The sequence below is a fragment of the Marmota flaviventris genome, chromosome 1, assembly GCF_047511675.1.
Source record: "Marmota flaviventris isolate mMarFla1 chromosome 1, mMarFla1.hap1, whole genome shotgun sequence".
Lineage (NCBI taxonomy): Eukaryota > Metazoa > Chordata > Mammalia > Rodentia > Sciuridae > Marmota > Marmota flaviventris.
In genome coordinates this window covers 219,092,190-219,110,975 of record NC_092498.1, presented here as the reverse complement: position 1 = coordinate 219,110,975, position 18,786 = coordinate 219,092,190, and the positions used below count along the sequence as shown (strand labels likewise).

Here is an 18,786-nt window from a genome sequence, read left to right as displayed (position 1 = left end):
CTGGTGGCCCCAGGGCAGACGGCAAGGAGAGGGACAGAGAGACGCCAAGACTGGGCACACCCTCCTGCCCTCCTGGCAGGGCCGTCCTCTGTCCAGAGCCGCCTTTGAACACAGCAGCAGCCCTTGAGCCAGGGACACGGGACAGTCCTGGTCCTGCAGGGGCTGAGCAGCGTCCCTGGGCTCCACCCCTCCCCGTCATGACAGCCACCTGTCCCCAGGCATCACCAAGGTCCCCCGTGAAGGGCTGAGCCAGGGCAAGGGGACAGCAGGACCTTGCCACGGCAGCCCCGGCCCACCTGGGCTCTGGCTCCGAGAGATGCCCCAGACAAGTCCCCGCCTGGGGACACCATGTGGAAGGCCCACGGCGCGCTGGCTGCTGGGGACCCGCAGGCACCCAGGTGGCCCTCCCCGGCCACCTTCCTGAGCAGCGGAGCCAGCAGCTCTGGGGTCTGCAGGGTCCCGCCTCCCCTCCGCCCAAGGATGACCATCTGCTGAGACCTGGCTCTGTCCATGGTGAGGAGCGTGAGAGCAGCTGGGCCAAGGGGAGGGACGGTGACCCAGCCGCGAGCCACTGCGGACTCCAGCAGGCGGCGCTGTCTGGGGACGGGCTCCCGGCCCAGCACACCGAGGCTGGAAGGTTCTCTGTGACCACCTGGGCCCCAACTTCCCCCACTCTGCCAGGACACCCCAGTCGTGACAGCCACCAATGTCCCCAGACATGGCCGGGGCTCCCTGAAGCAGAATCTGCTCAGAGCGAGACCCTGCTCTGAGGGTGCCCCAGGGCAGGGACAGCGGGACCCAGCACTGACCACCGGCAAGCCCTGCCCACTGCGGCTCCTGGGGGCATCACGTGGGTGGCCGGGCAGCCTCGGGCCCACAGCCCACGCTGGCACCCAGCCCGAGGCAGAGGCACCTCGCCTCCCGGGGCTGCCAGCCGCAGCCTTCGCCATCACCACAGCAACCGTCTAAATATGTCACCCAGGAGCGCTGACTGAGGGGGAGCCGGGGGGCGGGTGACAGGTGACACTCCCCCGGCTGGGGTGTAGGCGAGGGGGGGACAAGGGGGTGGCACCAGAGCCCAGGGTGGTCACAGGCCCGACCTGGAGCCCCATGAGGCCCCGGGGTTAAAGGGCAGCAGGCCAGTGGCTTGGTCCACGTCCCTGGTGTTCCTGAGGCCCCCTGACCCCACCTCCACCCAACACGGAGTGTCCCTGGTCTACACGCCGCCCACAGAAGCCATTCTGGTGCCTGCTGGGGGCAGGAAGCTCAGGAGCTCTTCCCAAATAAGAACACAGGCCCCCTGGGCCCCGGGGACAAGGCCGACCTTCCCTGGGGGCAGAAACGTCCCCTGTGCTCTGCGGTCACTCCAGGCCCACCCCGTCAGAACCGTGATGCACAGAGGCAGACACCGAGGTCTGGGAAGAGGCCAACCTGGGACAAGAAAAGAAAGGGAGTACAAACCCATTTCTTCTCCATTCAGAACCACAAGAGCTACGCCGAGGCCGGGGAGCGGGGTGGGGACAGTCCCGCCTCCCGGTGGCACACGGCCTGCAGTGAGCCGGCCCCTCCCCAGCCTCCGCCCACGGCTGCGGCCTCCTGTCTGAGTCTCCAGGGACACGGTGCCAGTGCCGGACTCCTGAGTCGCCAGGGGGAACAGGCGGGCGTCCAGCCGTGCCCGAGGCGGGGCGGAGGGGCTCTGTGGTCAGGTCAGGAGCTGCTGTGCCACTTAGGGCCTGGATCCTGCTCGAGGAGCTGGACCTGGGCTCACAAAGGGCTCCATCGAGGGGCAGAGGATGAGTCTCAGGTTCCTGGCCCGTGGCAGCTGCCACCTGTGCCCTGCTGTCCCTGAGGCAGCCGCAGACCCTGCACAAAAAAGGGGCACAGCTGGTGCCAACAACACTTCATTCACAAAGTCAGGTGGTTTGGATTTGGCCCACGGGGGGCAGCGAGACGCAACAAGAGTCCATGAGACAGCAGAGTCGCCCCACTCCAACCCGGCACCTCGTGGGGCGCTGCCCATCTTCCAGGTCACCTCCACGTCAGCCAGGCACGGAGGGGACGCCTGTCATCCTCGGTGCTCGGGAGGCTGAGGCAGGAGGATTGCAAGTTCAAGTCCAGCCTCAGCAACTTACTGAGACCCTGTCTTAAAAGAAAAAGAGCTGGGGTGTGGCTCGGTGCCCTGGGTTCAGTCTTCAGGGCAAAAACAGAAAAACAAAACAAATTTGCCCAGTCCAAACAGGGCCAGCCTGAGATGCCGGTGCAGCGGGGTGAGGACAGCGGAGGCCGCATGGGGGGGGCGCTGGGGCCGGGGCTTGGTGGTGAGGCACCCGGCTCAGCCGCCAAGGCCTGGGTTCAAGCCCAGCACCGTGACAGAAAGAGCCACATGGACCCCGAGGGGGCCTGGGGCAGAGATGGACGTGGGGGGATGAGCTAGGAGGGTCCAGGCAGCACAGGGGCTGGGGCAGGTCACATGTGCACCTGGTCTGCTGACCGACAAATGACCACATCACCAGGACGTGCACCCCGGGGACACGGGTGGGGCATGTGGGGACCTCTCTGGACTGAGTTCCCAAGTTCTCTGTGAATCTAAGCTAAAAGGAAAAATGTATTTCAGACAGTGAGGCAGGTGACAGCAGCCAGCCACTTGCTCTGGAACATGTGACGGAGGAGCAGTGAGACCCTGTGACAGCCTCCTAACGGGTGATTACATAAACGGCAGAGAAGGACTCTTTCTAAAAGCAGGATGTGCAGATCAGCCAGCCAGGCAGGGAGGGGAGGCAGGCAGTCCCCTCCTGTCCCCAGCCCGCTGCCAGGGCCAGGTGGGGGCTCTGCTCAGGAAGCTGCACACAGGGCCGCAGGGTGCAGCCAGGCCGGGGCTGGAGGAGGCCTTTCCTGGAGGGAAGAAAGTTCTAGAAGGGGGAGGAGGCGGGACCAACAGGACATGGCCTCCGGTCTTCCAGGACAGCTCCTTAGACCTTCGCTGGGGTACGCCGCAGGGTGGCCCTGCAGGGTGCTGAGCAGCAGCCCTGGCCCCTCCCACCCCAGGCCAGGATGCCATCGTGGGGGGCCACACGTGTCCCCAGAGATGGCTCGGGGTCTGGGGGCAGTCACCTCCAGGGAGGCCCCTCCACAGGACCCAGGCTACCCACAGGGCGCTTCTCCTCACCCTCCAGCCGGAGGCCAAGGCCCTGCCCACGGAGCCCGGGGGCAGCCCCCAGGGGAAGGAAGGTCATCATCCCGAGTGCCAAAGGCCACTGTAAGGACGGTATCCCTGGACCGGGAGAGGCAGGGGGGACCTCTGGCCGGCCACTGGTTTTAGTCGATAAAGTTTTATTGAGACGCGGGTGCCCCTTCCTCCCCACCTGCCCTCGCGGTCTCGGGGGACGAAGAGCTGAGCGGCCGCCACAGAGGCTCCCTGGCTGCGAAGCCCCCAGCAGCCACTGCCTGGACCCCAGACCCCCAGACCCTCAGGCCCTCGGACCCCTGGACCCCCAGACCCTCGGACCCCTGGACCCCCAGACCCTCGGGCCCTCGGACCCCTGGACCCCCAGACCCTAGGGCCCTCGGAGGGAGGCCTCCGCCACAGCAAGCCCCACGCTCTCCCCCACCACGAGCCGCGTTCTGCCAAGGTGACCTCCAGGGCCAGTCTTCCCCGGCTGGGCTGGCGCCTACCACCCCCACTGCCCGCCCCAAACACGTGTGCCTGGTGTGCCCACCACCCGGGAGTGGCCCGGGGTGGCCCCGGCAGCAGCTCGCTGGCTGTCCCTGGCTGTCACGTGGGGTGGAGCTGAGGCTCTGCTGTGGCTGGGCTGCGGGGACGGTCGCCCGACAGCAAGGTCAGCCCCAGCCGCAGTGCCCACGGCAAACTTGCTGAGCTAGGGCCGCCGTGCACACGCTCTGTCCTGGGGCCTGAGCGGCCGTGGCTCCACTCTGTCCTGGTCACACAGCGCTCTCAGATCTCAAGGTCACTTGCACCCGCAGTCTGCCCTCCACGCTGCTCTGATGGCTCTCTGTGGTGGACGTCCTGGCCAGCGACACCCCATCCCTGCACGAGGGCTCTCCACCCGAGTTCCGACCCTCGCGGGGAGGCCTGAGCTGGGCCTTCTGAGGGCCACCCCAGGTCTGCAGGGAGCAGCCCTCCCCAGCCTATTGCCCGGGACACCACTGGCTGGTGGCCCTCAGGTCACCCGAGGAACCCAAGCCCTGGGTGCCCAATGAGGCCTCAAGATGACTTTCACTCCCACATTCCCACCTGCTCCCCTGATTTACTGCCACCTCTCTGGGACAGGGGACAGAAAGGTACCACAGGGACATTCGTCCTCAAGAGCAGAGGGACAGGGGGCCCATCCACGGGTCCCCAGCTTGAAGTCAGCCCAACACAGCAGGTGCCTGGACGGTGGAGCCCTGGAGAGGGGACGCCCAGCTCACTTGGGGTTGTCCTGACCCCGGGGTGGGATTCAGCCCAAGGCCATCAGCCCTGCCAAGTGCCGGGGGCCGCTGTGGCCAAACCTCCTGACCTCTCAGCACTGGCAACAATTCAGATATAAAACTAGTAAGTGCCACCTCGGCTGGGTGACAGGTCCTCGCCCCCTGGGGTCAGTCGTGTGGACAGCCCCTGTCCTGATGTGTTCCTCCCCAGGACCTGCAACCCCAGGCCCCTCGAGAGAAAACACCAGAGACATTCAAATTGGGGACATTTTGAAACCCCTGACAGATCCTTGTCAAAATTTCCAGATCATCAAGAAAAAGGGCATGGCCAGGTCAGCCCTGTACCCCTGCCATCCAGCTGCTCGGGAGGCTGGGACAGGAGGACGGCAAGTCTGAGGCCAGCCTCAGCAACTTAGCCAGATCCTGGGGGGTGGCTCGGGGGTGGGTGCTTGCCCAGCATCTGCAAGGGGCAGGTTCCATCCCCAGCGGGGGAAGGGGCAGGGAGGAGGAAGGCGACACAGCGCCCAGGAGCCAGCGGAGGGGGACGAGCAACAGTCCTGCAGGGCCCAGGAGGGGGCCGGGAGGGGAAGCCAAGGAGCCCGGACAGAGCCTGAGCCCTGGCTGGCACAGATGAGCGACTTGGGACGGTGCCCCAACCCCGGGCCTCCGTGTGCTCCTGCTGGCCCGTGCGCGATGACCTCCCCTGCACGGGGCACAGGTGTGAGGTTCAGTCTTTCGCCCGGGTCTGCCCATTCCCCAGGTGAAGTGGGACCTTCTGGAATCTGTGAGCAAACCTTTCAGCTGGGGTAGCTCCGGGTCTGCAGCAGAACGTGGAGACCTCAGGGTCCCAGATCCAGCTCCCTCCTGTCTGCGTCTCAGAACCAGACACGGCGCCACTGCGACCTCACATGGCCGTGTCCTCACCAGTGACCACCTGCAGGCCAGGCGCCCGACACGCCCCACGGTGACAACCTGAAGGCCTGGTGCCCAGGACGACCCCCAGAGCCAGCAGCCTCTTCACCACACGGGGCTGGCCGGGGGATCGTGAGGCCCCGCTGGGGACAGGCCTGAGGACAGTGTCGACCCACCCTGGCTCAAGCCACAGAAATGCTGGGAAGCACTTCCCAGGATCCCACAGGACACGGGGGACATGCCCGCCATGCTCCTCACACGATCCTCAGGGGAGGGTCTGCCCTGGGACCCCAGGGCCTCGACTGGGACTTGTGGGTGTCACGCCTGGGGAGCTCCTGGCATGGAGTGGGTGGGGCCGGGGCTGCTGCTCAGCACCTGCAGGCCCAGGACCCCACTCCAGAGAAGGCCCGGCCCCACGTCCACAGCCCCCAGGGACGGAGACCCTGGGTCAATGATTTAGGAGAAACAAATTTGTGTTGGAGCCTCAAACCTGACCTTGTTTTGGGAACGTCGTCACCGAGGTGGGCCTGAAGAGGGGACGTCAGACACAGGTGCACAGGGAGATGGCCAGGTGACAACAGAGGCAAGCAGGGGACTGGCCAGAAGCCAGAGGACACCAAGGGTGCCCGCCACCAACAGAAGCCAGAAGGGGAAGGAGCCTGCCCAGGAGCCCAGGGAGCACGGCCCTGCCACACCTGGACCTCAGACTCCTGGCCTCTGGAACTGCTTCTTGGGGTCAGTTTGGTTTCTTTGTGGTGCTGGGGTGGACGCGGGGCCTGGGCATGCGAGGCAGCCGCCCCGGGCCTCAGAGCCATGAGAACAGACTGCTGTTGTTCTGAGGCCCGGCTGGAGGTCATCCGCCACGGCGACCCTAGAAGTGGACGCACCCTCCAGATGTCCATTCCCTGCCCCACACAGAGCCTGCCAGGCAGGCCACACAGCCCCAAGGGCAGCTGCACGCCTATGTCCATCTGGAAGGTCCTGGGAACCCTCGGAGGCCCCCAGGGGCCGCGGTCCCTGCAGAGCAGGGTCAGGGCTTGAGTGGCTCCCCGAGGCCTCTGTGGGAGCAGGGTCCGCGTCTCACAGGCAGGGGGAGGACCACAGGGACAGGAGCCTGTGTGCCTCGGCCCCACGAGGCCTGGAGGGAAGCCACGTCTGTCACACACGCAATCGGGGTCAGCACCGCAGAGGAAACGGCTGCTTAATTAGACTCCCGTGGCCGGCGGCTCCCGGGAGGAGCTGCCCCCACCAAGTCACAGCACCGGAGGTGTCACACGGCTCTCAGCCAGGGGGGCCACGCCTGGGGACATGTGTGGTGTCACTCTGGAGCTCCTGCCTCAAGTGGGTGACCAGGGTCGCTGCAGTGCCCGGGATGCCACCAGAGAGACATGGCCCCCAAGTGTTCAGCGTCACAGTCCAAAGAGCCCAGCTAGCCGCACACTGTCATCGTCCCACAGAGGTGTCCCCGTGTGTGTGTCCCTGGGGCTCACAGGATAAAGGTCTGGGCCACGTCTGGGTGACAGTGGAGAAGAAATAAGGCAAGTGCCGGCGTGGACTCAACGACCGCCAGGAATCCACTCGAGCCCCGCGGCGGCCGCACGCCAGGGCCCCCCTGCGCCAGGAAACCCCAGGAGCTCCAGAAGGTTCTGGAAGTCTCGCCAATCAGCTTGTGCTGGCTGTGCCTCTCGCACCCCAGGTCCTGCCCCTCAGAACAAGGACGGTCACCCCGCGTCGGCTCCCCGGTCTTTCAGGGCCAGTTCCCTCCACAGAACCCTAAGTGCCCCGGGGCCGCAGGACCGTGGCCAGGGATGCCACCCGCCCCGCTGCCCTCCACACAGAGGAGCCCACCGCCTGGTGCAGACCCGGGGACATCGTAACAGGGCGCGGCAGTGTCCGCCGCTCGCCTGGGCGTGACCTACCGAGGACTCTGCCACGGGTCTCGCGCTCTGAAGAGTGACGGCAGCGTAACGTGAGATACACTGTCACCGCTTAAGGTGGGCCTCCTGCTGGCACCCGGCACTCACAGAGGTTGAAGCCTTCAGCTCCAATTCCAGAACATTCCACCACCCAGAAGGAAGCCCCACCCACGAGCAGCCCCCACAGATCCACCTCCCTCTCTGGACTCCCCGGTCCTGGGCCCTGCTGTCACTGGGTCACACGCTGTGGCCTGTGCGTCTGGCTCTCACTGAGCGCGAGGTCCCTCCATGCTGCGGCTGTCACCTCGCTCCTGCTTGTGGCCGAGGACACTCTGGTGTACGTGGCCAGGCTGTGTGTCCCTTCCCCTGTGGGTGGACCCGGCCGTCCCTCTTTGCCGGCTCTGTCTGCTGCTCCGCACGCCCCGGCACAGGCCTGAGGCCGTGTCCCCCCTCCTAGCTGCACCCCAGGAGCGGCACTGCTGGACGCCAGGGCAGAGCCTGCGGCCCGTCTGCTGGGTGGCCACACTGCTGCAGGCTCCGGCCATCGCGCTGGTGAGGCTGCCCCTGCGAGTTTCGACAGACCCTCCTGGTGACGGGGACCTGCAGCGTGTCTTCACGGAGAGCAGCTGCCAGCAGGAGGAGGCCTCCCGTCTCCCACTCCGTGGCCAGAGGCGGCCAGGTGCCATGGGCAGTCACCGGCTGGCCGGGGCTGCCCCTCCACGACGGGAAAGGGCTCTGCCAATCACGGCGAGAGCAGCCAGCGGCCAGCCCTGTCGCGTGGCCAGGGAGGACAGTCTCCCGGCCATGGGCCTCCCCATGAAGTGAGGCCTCCAGGGCCAAGGCCAGTTCCCTCGCCCCAAAGGACCCTCGGGGCACCTTGGGGACGGGTGAGGGGAGACGGAGGGCGCAGAGCGGCCCCCAGTCCAGGTGGGCGCTGCCTCAGGCTGAGGCCACGGGACCAGCTCACACCGGCTGCCGCCTGCTGGGAGACTGCACCCGGGTCAACGGTAACGTCCACCTCTAGACACAGCGTGGCCAGGTGAGGCCGGACGGGCCCGGGCCAGCACGCAGGGGCCCTGGCGCCACAAATCAGCCAAGGAAACAGGGAGGAGGGGCAGACGTGCCCGGGTGGCCGCTGCATGAGGCGCTGGGCGCTGGCCTGGGTCCGCGGCGGGCGGGAGGGCACAGCCGACCTCGAGCTTCCCGCCCTCCACAATGTCCTCCAAACCGGTGTCCTGCGCTGACGTGACACGGGGCCACAGACCCAGTGGCTTACGCACGCACGGTTTATCCTCTTAGTTTGCGTGGGGGACGTTCTCAACCCAGGTGTGGCCTCCTGAGGCCCAAGGACAGTCCCCGTCCCTGTCCCCCTCCTTCAGCTCCAGGGCCAGCAGCACAGCATCTTCCCGGCCCTCCCCCTGACCCTCCGTCCTTCTCTCAGGAGAACCTTGTGGTGACCCTGGGTGACCCTGCTCAGGGTCCCGTCTGCCCTGGGAGGTGCCACGTCCACAGGCTCCAGGGACGAGGACAGCATGTCCCCCAGACCAACCAGGTCTGCTGCAGATTCCTCTGCCCTGTCCTCCCTCCAGGCTCCCTCTGATGGGAAGCCCCCAGGACACAATGTCCACCCTGTGTGACCGTGGCCCCTGCCTGGAGGTAGGTGCCTCATTTATAGATGAAAGAAAGTGGGGGCTCAGGCCAAGAAGGTGGGTGACCCCACGCCCAGCCCAGGCGGGCAGTGGGCACGGGCCTGGGCCGCGCTGAGCCGAGGGAAGCAGCAGAGGGCCCGGGTGAGGGGAAGCTGCCCTGCGTCTGCCCAGCAGAGACCAGGAGGGCAGCTGCGCCAGGGGCCAGCGGTGACCAACAGAGTCAGCAGAGGAACTCGAACCCTCCCAGGGCCACAGATGGACGAGGCTCTACCGCGCAGAGGCCAGGGCCAGCAGATGGGCTGAGCCATGGACGACGTCCCTACACAGGTCCACATAGGAGCCTGCAGTCACGTCCACAGTGCTACTCGCAACAGCCCACGGTGGAGTCCACCCCGTGTCCTGCGGCAGACAGAAGGGCACACACCCAGGTGGCCACTGCCCACGTAGCGGTGCTGTCGGGCCATGACGGGTCACGGCAGATGGACCTCGAGGGCCCTGCTCATCGGAGAGCAGATGTGGCCGCGTGGCCTGTGGCCCTGCTGAGGGGAGCTGCAGGGACGTTGGGCACCGTGCAGCGCTGGGCGGGACAGGGGCGGGAGAGCGGGGGCAGAGCTCAGGAGGACGCTGCCCGGCCCTGCTCGTGCTGCAGGCCCCGGGCTTCCCCCACGGAGACGGTGACAGGGCACGTGCCAGGGTGAGTCACCACACGCCAGGCCAAGCTGTGGCACTGTGAGCGGGGGAGGTGGCAGGACGCACCCGGCTCACAGCGGCCTGCGTCACGTTGGTCCCTGGTGGCCTGCGAGACCCCCGTCCTGGGGTCATCCACAGCCGCAGGTGGCACCGTCTCAGGGCCTTGGCCACAAAGCCCATTCAGTGCCCGTTGCCCACCTCTCCCGAGGCCTGGGGTCCCAGCTGCTGTACCTGGAGGTCACCCAGAGAGCTGCCCTCGAAACACCCCACCTGGGCAGCAGATTGTCCCTGTGAGGTGACCAGGCGGCCGTGGCGGCTCCCTGCCTGGCTGGTTTGTGACTCGACTCCGCCCAGAGACCAGAAGCCCCTGACAGAGCTGTGCGGACCCCCGGGGGCCTGGCGACGTGCCTCTCTGTGCCCAGCAGCAGGCTGGCCTCCCACGGCACACGCCCACCACCACGAGGGGCGCAGTGTCCCCCACCGCAAAGGGGCTGGTTTCCCCGACAGTGTCCTGGGGTAGGAGAGGCCTTCCTGGCACCTCGCCCTGGGTCACAAGGGCAGAGTCCAAGACACGGGGCCCTTCTCAGGAAGGGTGGGCCCAGCGCCAAGGGGCAGGGCCTGCAGTGGGCCTGTGACGCCTGGTCCCAGGCTGGCCACGGACGCAGGGACTCTTGGGAGTCGCAGGCCATGGGGCGGTGCCCTTAAAGGGGACGGTGGGACCCAGACTCTCTCTCTCTCTCTCTCTCTCTCTCTCTCTCTCTGCTCCAGGTTAAGAAGTGACTGTCTATTCCATGACGTGCAGCCACCTTGAGCCTCATCAGAGGCCCAGCGGAGGGACACACATCCTCGGGGACCCCGACGGCCCTCGGACTGGGTCGGCCTGTGCTCTTCAGCCTCGCCGGGCACCTCACGCAGCAGGACCACGAGCACACGGGTCTGTGGGGGTCTGCCCAGGTGATGCTCTCCCCAGAGGACACTGGGCCGTTGGGGACAGGTGTGGTGCCACCTAGGGAGGCCTGGCCTGGAGCAGGTAGAGGCAGGGACACTGTGGGGCACCCCGAGTGCCCAGGACGCCACTGGAGAACGACCCGGCCCAGTCACAGAGCTGAGCTCAGGAGGCCGCGACTCAAACCCTCTCGCCGTGGTAGCAGCCGCCAGCGTTCACAGCACTTTGAATTCACCGTGTCCTTCCTTCCTCGCGGGGCCTTCGCCAGGTCAGGGCGTCTGGGGCCTCCTGGGGGCCTCCTGGGGGCCCGTGAACTTGCACACCCCACGCCCCCTGCAGCCGCAGCCAGGAGCCGTCAGGCAGGGTCCCCGTCCTGGTGCGAGGGTGCCCATGTGATCTTCCTGTTGTGAAGGCAGGCGGGGGTGGTCAGCTGCGGGAGCCCGTCCAGGGGCCAGACCTCCTCCCTACGCACAGGGGCCACTTTCCGGGAGCACCTGCTGCCACCACCCCATTTAGAAACCGGTCTCTGCAGGAGTGGCAGGACGGGGCAGCCCCAGTCCAGTGACAGGTGTCCTCCTAGGAAGGCACTGGCAGGAGGCAGCGTGGTGGCGGAGGCCGGACGCCTGGAGGCCCCGGACGGGGAGAGGCAGGAGGCCTCCCTGAGCCTCTGGAGGGCAGGGCCGCACACCGGGACCTCTGGCTTCGGGCCCCCAGGACCAGGGAGAATCCACCCCTGGGCAGGCAGCCCAGGACACCCTAGGTGAGACCAGGCGGGTGACAGTGGGCCTGTCGTCACCACACACGACTAAACTGGTCAGGGTCACTCCAATTTGGGGACTAAATAAAGACCCAGACACAGACAGTACCTTTCCTCTGGGTTCAGTGACCGCCCCTCAGCGGAAGCTCCCACAAGGGGGGCAGGCGAGAGCGAGAGCCGCGCTGAAGCCTTTGACTGGGGAGAAGCCCCTCAGGTGAGCCAGGGGTCGGGCTGCAGGGGGCTGAGGTGGGGTCTGGCTGTCATCGGGCCCCCTGACCTCTGGGAAGGCCACGCCATCTCAGGGCTGTGTGGGGATCGCAGAGCGAGCGGGAAGGCGCATGGGTGGCCCGGCCACCGGGCAGCGTGGGTCCAGTCCACCTGGAGCTCAGTGCCCACAGCCCCCCGGGCCCAGGGTGGCTCGCACCTCCCCACCCTCTCACGGGGGTTCGGGGCTAAGGGCACGCGGTTCCCCGTGGCAGCTCCCAGCCGTCTCCGTCCCTGCTCGAGCCCCAGCCCCCCTTGTCCCCAAGAGCTGCAGGGACCTGCGTCATGGTTGCAGGCGGCTCCTCCGCTCTTCCCTCCTCAAACAGGGGTCTTCACCAGGCAAGGCCTGGGGACAGCCCTGGACGAGGGGTGTCCAGTGTTGGGGAGCAGAGCTGGGCGGTTCGTTCCCTGCCTCCTGGGCCCCTCCCAGCAGCACGAGGACACGGGACCCTGGGCACACACACGTGATTCTTAAGGTCCACGCTCGCCCACGACTACCCCAGTGGCCACTTCCCGGCGTCACCTGGCTCCAGAGAAGCCTGTGTAGCTCTGAGGAGCAACAGCTCCTGCGACCCCTCCAACGGCACCCACCCAGGGCCCTGCTGCAGTGCGGAGTCGTGTCCCCGCCCCGTCCCGGCCTGGAGCCCCAGTCAAACAGCCATGCGCGTCCCTGGACACGGCTCAGGGTCCCTGGACACGGCTCAGGGTCCCTGGGCAGAGCCCCCAGAATCAGGGCCCCGGTTTGGGACAGCCTGGACACACGTGTCACCAGGCTTAAGAATGAACAGCTGTGTCCTCCCCTCCTTATTCTATCGATTGATTTTTGGTGGCACTGGGGGTTGAACCGGGGTGCTCTGCCACTGAGCTGACCCCCAGCCCTTTTTATTTTATTTGACACAGGGTCTTGCAGAGTTGCCCAGGCTGGCCTTGGACTTGCCGTCCTCCTGCCTCAGCCTCTGGGGCAGCTGGGATGACAGGCGCGGCCACCACGAAGCCTGCGCGACCCATTCCCAAGGCACTGAGCAGCGGCTGCCTCTCCTCAGCCGTGGAGTCCCACCCTCACTTCTAACCTGTCACCCCGGCACCAGACACTTCACTCTGCGACCAACATCGGGCAACGTCTGTCACCTGGCGGCGTCTGCTCGGGGACCAGCATCTCTGAGCCCAGGGGAGGAATCCCCTCCGCCTCTCCTTGGTCGGGTATGACTGGGCCCACACTGTGTAGCCACGCGGGTGGAAGTGGCTGCTGGAGTGGCCGACCTGGGGGAGCGCTCCAGTGGCACACCCCAAGACTCCTCTTTGAAAAGAAAAATAAATAATTTTTAGTTTAAAATCATCTGTTCGATCACAGCCTGATCTGGTGCAGTGGTCTCAGCTGGAGACAATTACGGTGGGGACATTTGTCCCCCGACTGGGGCTGTGCTGGCCTGGAGTGGTGGAGGCCAGGGACACGCTCAGCACCCGTAGCCCAGGACGCCCCCAAAGGAAAGCCCCTCTCTGGGTGTCAGAGTCCCGTAGGACGAGAGAACCTGCAGGGTACCCTGGATGGCCAGCCTGCCCTGGGCACACGTGAAGACAGGAACTGTCCCCACGGGTCACTGTCCCCACGGGTCCCTGGCAGGCTGAGTTCTGTTCCAAGCTCCCTCCCGGCCTCCTCTCCAGACCTCCCTCAGCCTCTTCTCTGGACCGTCCTTGGCTGGTTCTTACCCCCACCCCTCCTCCCCGAGAGCCGTCCTGCATGTCGGCTGTCACCTCCTGTGACACGCAGGCCTGACACCCCGACCCGAGAGCCGCAGGCGGCCACACCCCGGCTCCATGTCCACACTCCCAGGCCCACTCACAGCGTCCATTCACGCAGCGCCAGGACCTGGAACAAGTTCTGAGGCTTAAAACAGGCACAGAGCCGCCTCTGGGTCGGAGGAAGGGAGGCAGGCCGCTGCCGACAAAGGACAGGCCGCCGGGCAGCCGGGCATGTGCTAGGCTGGGTGGCCAGAGGCTCCCAGCCGAGGCCCGGTGGGGCCGGCTCAGGCTGTGCCACGAAGGCCATGTGAGGCCTTGATGCTGGGCACAGGTGACAAGCTGGGGAGGGGGTGTTGGCCGGCTGATTCTGGCCAGAAGGGGCCGCTGCGAAGCCAAAGGGCCTGGGGCCTGCAGGCGACGGTGCAGCTCTGAGCTCGTGGGCAGGAAAGAACAGCAGACAGAGAGCAGTAAGGACCCTGAAGTGGACGCCCCTCCGTGCACTCAGTGGCCCCTGTGCTGAGCCAGAGCCACATAAAGAGCAGCAGGACTCCCCGCTGCCAGAGGTGGAGAAGAAGGCCCTCAGGGGACAAAGGGGGGGACACAGCACGGCCACTCACACCTGGAACACCCTCGGCCGGGGCAGGAGCAAGGTGACACGCTGCGGCGTGGACGGACCTGAGGACCTCATGCTCAGTGACAGCCAGACACACAGGCCACACAGGGGACGTCCAGGACAGAGAGTCCAGAGATGGACGGGGACCCACGGGAGCAGGGCGGAGGGATGGGGGCTGCTCGTGGGGACAGGGCTTCTAATTGGGGTGGTTTCCAGGAACAGCTGCCAACTCAGTCACCTGTGGCACCTGGGGACTCTGTGCTCACAACGGCTGGGTTTTAGGATACGGAAGTCGCACCTCCCTGGAGAGCACCAAAGCCAGGGCCACCCTCTGTGGCCTCTCAAGAAGATGAGCCACCGTCCAGCAGAGCTGCCCGCAGGGGCAGGACCAGAGCACGAGGCCTCACCCAGGAGCCCAGGGAGAATGTGGCTGGTCCCCCGCCCAGGGCAGGGCCAGCAGCCAGCTCCCCCTCCAGCCACAGATGGTGACTCCTCTCCAGCCCTTGAGGGACAAGGCCAAGCCCCAGGGTGGCAGAGCAAGCAGCAGTGTCATGAAACGCCCCCCAGAACGCAGACTGCAGGAGTGGCCGCTCGGGGACAGCAGCCCAGGAAAAGACTTCCCCAGAACAAGAGCCCAGCCTGGCACTGCCCCAGGCTGCTCCAGCGACCTCCCAGGAGGGAGGACTTGCAAGGTGTCCCACACAGCTGCATGGTGGTCCTCCTAGAAGGTCCCAAAGTCACAGAGGCCAGGAACAACTGCCCTTCAGAAGTCAGCGACTCAGGCTGGGTGCAGCTCCATGGGGGAGCTCAGCATGCACCAAGCCCCGGGGGGCAGCCCAGCACCCCCAAAAAAAGAAAGCCACAAAGGCCCTTCAAACCCACAAACACTACGCCTTTGTTTTGGGGAGCCGGGGTGGAACCCGGAGCCCTGCTCAAGCTGGGCAGGCGCTCCCCCGCAGCCATGTCCCCTCCTAGTAAAAGCCGTGTACAGACGGCGGCGGCTGTCGCCACGTGCAAATGAGGAGATCTGTGAGGACACCTTGAGTGCAGAGAGCTTTCCTGCTACTACACAGTCACCAGAGGCTCCCCCATTCAGCAACCGCCAAGCGGGGCTGTCCCCGTGCGTGGCTGTCCCCGTGCGCGGCTGTCCCCATGTGCGGCTGTCCCTCCTCTGTGACAACCCATCATCATGGGGGCTATTCGCGTTCAGCTGACTTTCCCTTCGGACGACCTGCTTGATCAAGCACGAAACAAGGACAGAAAATGATGGCATCACTCAACCCACAGGGTTCTAAATAAAGCCCCTCCACAGACCAAAACCACCTGGAGTATGGGGCCTCCTTAGAATGAGCCTCCAGCCAAGGGGAGGCCAAGGGGAGACCAAGGGGAGGCCAAGGGGAGGCCAAGGAGGGGCCAAGGGGGGGTCAAGGGGGGGCCAAGGGGAGGCCAAGGGGAGGCCAGGGGGGGGCCAGGGGGAGGCCAAGGGGAGGCCAAGGGGGGGCCAAGGGGGGGCCAAGGGGAGACCAAGGGGGGGCCAAGGGGAGACCAAGGGGGGGCCAAGGGGAGGCCAAGGGGGGGTCAAGGGGGGGCCAGGGGGAGGCCAGGGGGAGGCCAGGGGGAGGCCAAGGGGGGGCCAGGGGGAGGCCAGGGGGAGGCCAGGGGGAGGCCAAGGGGAGGCCAAGGGGAGGCCAAGGGGGGGTCAAGGGGGGGCCAAGGGGAGGCCAAGGGGGGGCCAAGCGGGGGACCAAGGGGAGGCCAAGGGGAGGTCAAGGGGGGGCCAAGGGGAGGTCAAGGGGAGGCCAGGGGGAGGCCAGGGGGAGGCCAGGGGGAGGCCAGGGGGAGGCCAGGGGGGGGCCAGGGGGAGGCCAGGGGGGGGCCAAGGGGAGGCCAGGGGAGGTCAAGGGGAGGCCAAGGGAGGGTCAAGGGGGGGCCAAGGGGGGGTCAAGGGGGGGCCAAGGGGAGGCCAAGGAGAGACCAGGGGAGGCCAAGGGGGGGTCAAAGGGGGGCCAAGGGGAGGCCAAGGAGAGACCAGGGGAGGCCAAGGGGAGGCCAGGGGGAGGCCAAGGAGGGGCCAAGGGGGGGTCAAGGGGGGGCCAAGGGGGGCCAAGGGGAGGCCAAGGGGAGGCCAAGGGGGGGTCAAAGGGGGGCCAAGGGGGGCCAAGGGGACCAGCTGTAAATGTGGACGTCTGTCTTTCAGTGCTCGCGGCTGGTCAGTTAGTCCATCAGTAAGGGACCAAAGGCCACATAGAGCCACCTAGGAGGAGGTCCAAGCTCCTCCAGAGCACTCTGGTGTCTTTCCTCCTCTGAAGTGACAGCACCCAGAACCAGGGGGACGTTCCCCGGCACTGAGGGAGCGAGGGGTCTCCATGTGGGGAGTAAAGCTAGTTCTGTCCTGAGAACGGCTCTCAGCCGCGGTGACTCTGCCCCAAGGGCCGGGAGGCCACGTCTGGGGACAGGTGTGGTGTCACACTGAGAGCTCCTGGCCTGGAGTGGGAGGAGGCAGGACAGCTGCTCTGCCCCCGGCAGGGTCCAGGCCCACCCACTCCCCAGAAGGAAAGACCCCCGTGTCCACGACGCTGAGGCTGCGAAGCCTGCAGGTGTCATGTGAGCGCGAGTCCAGGCGTGTTTCAGGGGCTCGGTGGCCTTTGGGAGCCTCGATCAGGACGACCCCAGCCTGCTGCGGCCGATGCTTGCTCCTGGTCACGGTGCCCTCAGAGGCACTCGACAGCTCTCCTCCCACTTGGCTCTTTCCTCCTTTTGATAATTGGCTGTCTGACTCTCTTGATCCTGTGGACGCTTTCTGGGGTCCTGGGGTGACTCTCACGTGCACCCCACCATGAGGGTGACTGGAGTCAAACTGCCATTCTTTCTTTTCCCTCCTCTGTGACAACCCCATCATTCTCCCACCCACCTCCCCCTCCAGGGGAAACTTAATTTAGAACATTCTGCTCTGCTCAGCGCTCCGCACACCCTCACTGTGCCACCAGCAGGGATTCCCTCCTGCATTCCCTCGCTGGGTCCCTGCAGCAACCCTGCACGTACCTGCTGCCGCCTTCATCAGGCCCACCAGGTGAGGTGACACCACGAGGGAACACAGGCCCTTCCCAGAGCCCCTGACACCGCCGCCGCAGGACCACGGCAGCACACGCACACACACAAGTTAGTGAACTTGCCATTTGCCTCGAGGACACCTAGCAACAGTCTACAGACTGAGCTGGGGACCTGCTGCTACAGTTCATCGCACCTGTCTTCAGCCGCCCACCTCAGCCCCGAGCAACCCCCGCTACCCGGGAAAAACAAAGTGCCACCCACGTCCCTCAATGTCATCGTCCCCAAAACTCCCACTGCAGTTCCTGAAAAATTCAATCACCCCTATGAGCTTCATGCACCCTAAGACTTGCCCCTGGGCACCCTCCACCCTAGAAATAGACGGAGCAGTGGACCAGCACACTGTTCCCAAGGGGCTTCACCCCTCGTGATCTCTCACCAAATAATCAGCTCTTCTGACCCAACAGGAGGCGATTCCTCTCCAAATCCTTGCAGTGGATTCAAACTGAGACCAACCCAGCTCCTGCTAACTGGTCCACCTCAGGCCAGACACACCCCCAGGCCTCCCAGCCCAGGGCCCTTCCTCTTCCTCCACCTCCCTTCTCATCACCCACCCTGACTCCTCCTCCCCGGACCCCCACCCCCACATAAGCTCTCCACTTACCCTGAGGTTCCCTGGACCCCCGTGGCACAGCCGATCCCCTTCCATCCCTCAGCCTCTTCCTGGTTCTGTCCTGACTTTGTCCTTGTCCCCTTCAGCTAGCCCTAAACACAATCCTCAATCATCCCTCTCTGCCAACTTGCTCCCCTCCCACCTTCCCCAACCTGACTGCAGCCCCCTCCTCAGCTAACCCAACTTCCTCTGAGCCCCCCTTCAAACTTCATCCCAGTGCCCTCCCCAGCTGACCTGGCCCCCAACTCCATCCTTAGCCTCCTTCCAGCTACCCCAGACCTCTAAACCCCTCCCACCCAGCCCCCCTCCCACTGACCTCAACCCCAACTCCATCACCTCCCCCTAAACCTGACCTCCAACTGCAGTGGTCTCTCTACCCCGTCTCAGTCCCTGCAACGGCTGACCCCTCCTCAGCTAACCCTACACCCCAACTCCAGAGCCAGCCCCTCCCCAGCTTCCTCTACCAACTCCAGCCACCTTTCAGCACCCTCCCCATCTAACCTTGACCTCCAACTCCAGCCCCCTCCCCACCTAAAACCACCCACGATTGCAGCCCTGACCCCCAACTCCAGCCTCCTCCCGCAGCTAACCTCGACCCCCAACCACAGTCCCAGCCCCCAACTCTGGCCCCCTCCCCAGCTAACCAGGCACCCCAACTCCAGCCCCAGTCTCTAACTCCACCCTCCTCTCCAGCTAACCTCGACCCCCACCCAAAGTTCCGACTCCCAATTCCAGCCCCCTCCCCAGATGAGCTCGACCCTCAAATGCAGCCCGTTTCCCCAGCCAACCCCGCGCTCGGCTCCAGCCCCCAGTTGCAGGCCCAATCCCCAGCCCCAGCCCCAGCCCCCTCCTCAGCCGACCCGACCCCCAGCTCCGCCCGCGAGCCTCCCGGAGCCGTCCCCTAGCCGACGAGCAAACGCCCTTACCTGCGATCTGGCCCGCGGCCGCCTCAGCCCGCCGCCGCGCAGCCGAACCCGCTGTGCCGGCCGGGGAGCGCTCGCTCCCTCCACGGGGCGGGCCCTGAGCGCGGGGGGCGGGCCCGGCGCCCCGGAGCGACCAATCGGAGACCGGGGCGGCGGAGGCAGGAGCCGGGGGCGGGGCATGGGGCAGGCAGCGGGGTAGGCTGCGCCCAGGAGAGCGGGGAGGGGCC

General features: G+C 66.0%; 1 protein-coding gene across 2 annotated transcripts in view; it reads right to left on the bottom strand.

The window, feature by feature from the left end:
* Gng7 (G protein subunit gamma 7) overlaps positions 1-18,651 on the bottom strand; it is a 72,124-nt gene extending 53,473 nt beyond the window's left edge. The window contains exon 1 of one of the 2 annotated variants that reach the window (XM_071604171.1): positions 18,563-18,651. The gene's annotated coding sequence lies outside the window, so the exon portion shown is untranslated. Of the gene's footprint in view, positions 1-17,627; positions 17,690-18,562 lie in introns of those variants that run through there. The other variant, XM_071604174.1, reaches the window with a different exon arrangement.
* Between the last annotated feature and the right edge of the window lie 135 nt (positions 18,652-18,786).